Source organism: Chrysochloris asiatica, unplaced genomic scaffold (assembly GCF_000296735.1).
Source record: "Chrysochloris asiatica unplaced genomic scaffold, ChrAsi1.0 scaffold00006, whole genome shotgun sequence".
In the NCBI taxonomy this organism is placed as follows: domain Eukaryota; kingdom Metazoa; phylum Chordata; class Mammalia; order Afrosoricida; family Chrysochloridae; genus Chrysochloris; species Chrysochloris asiatica.
Window position 1 is genome coordinate 36,976,763 of NW_006408524.1, and position 1,257 is coordinate 36,978,019.

Genomic DNA, 1,257 nt, shown 5'->3' on the forward strand with positions numbered 1-1,257 from the left:
CAGCACTGACCAACAACATCTCAATAAGAAGGATTTGAATTTTTCCTATTTAACAAGTCCAAGATAGAGATAGAAGTATGTGCCCAGTAATATCCTGCAGCTTGCGCTTCCGTATTTAATTCTGTGGGCATCAGCAGAGGGGGTACTGCCTTGCCTCTGTTCTGGGTAGCCCTCTACTGAAATCGGTCCCTAGAAGGGTATGGTGTAGAGAAATCATTTCCAAACTGCTTTCCTCAGCAGCTGAATATGGCCGGGCAGGTTCACTAGGTCAAGTTATAATTTTCTCTAATGGCAAACGTTGTAGTATAACAAGGTTACAATCAAAAGCTATATTTCGCAAAAAGTAACCGTTTATATATCTTTGTATATTCACACACAGGCCTGTTTAGAACTGTTTTTTTTTTTTTTAAACCTAATATTCATCTGTATTTATTTCCCCTCTGCCTGGCTTTCATATTAGCGGTATAAGTGTATTATAGTACATATACACAATGTAACTTACATATTCTTGGAATTCCCGGTTTTCACTTTCTTAAACATAAATACAGGACAGAAACATAGTAATTTTACAAACAAATAGACAATGTGACAGTGCTTTAATAATTCAAGCTGTAAGATGGTATAATAATTTTAGGGATCCATTCAAAAGTTATTTTCCCCATCATCTAGAATGTACATTGACGAAGCTGTATTACAATAAAACACCATTTCCTTTGATGTCATAATAGAGAACCCATATAGAAACCAGTTAGAATTATGCTTTATAGTGCTTTCCTTTCAGATTGAGGCTTATATTTTATTTTAGATACAGAGGTTAACGTTAACAGAAACAGAAGGGGCATTTTTAGAAAAGTATTTCCTGTCTAGCATGCCCCAATGTGTGTACCCAGAATAAAGCAAAAGGGGATCTCAAAGTGAAGGCAGAGGTGAGTGCAGGAGACACAGGGTCAAAGACTCCCAAGAAAAGATTCAACAGATAGATCCAGACATTGCTGCTTCTCTCGTGAGAATTTCCAAGTGTCTCTTAGCTTTGGTTGTATCATCTGCATATCTCAGGTTGTTAATGAGTCTTCCTCCAATCCTGACGCCACATTTTTCTTCATAGACCCAGCCTCTCGTATTATTTGCTCAGCATACAGGTTGAAATAAGTATGGTGAAAGAACACAACCTTGTCTCACACCTTTCCCAACTTTAAAACATTCAGTGTTCCCATGCTCTGTTCGAACAACTGCTTCTTGGTCTAGGTACAGATTTCT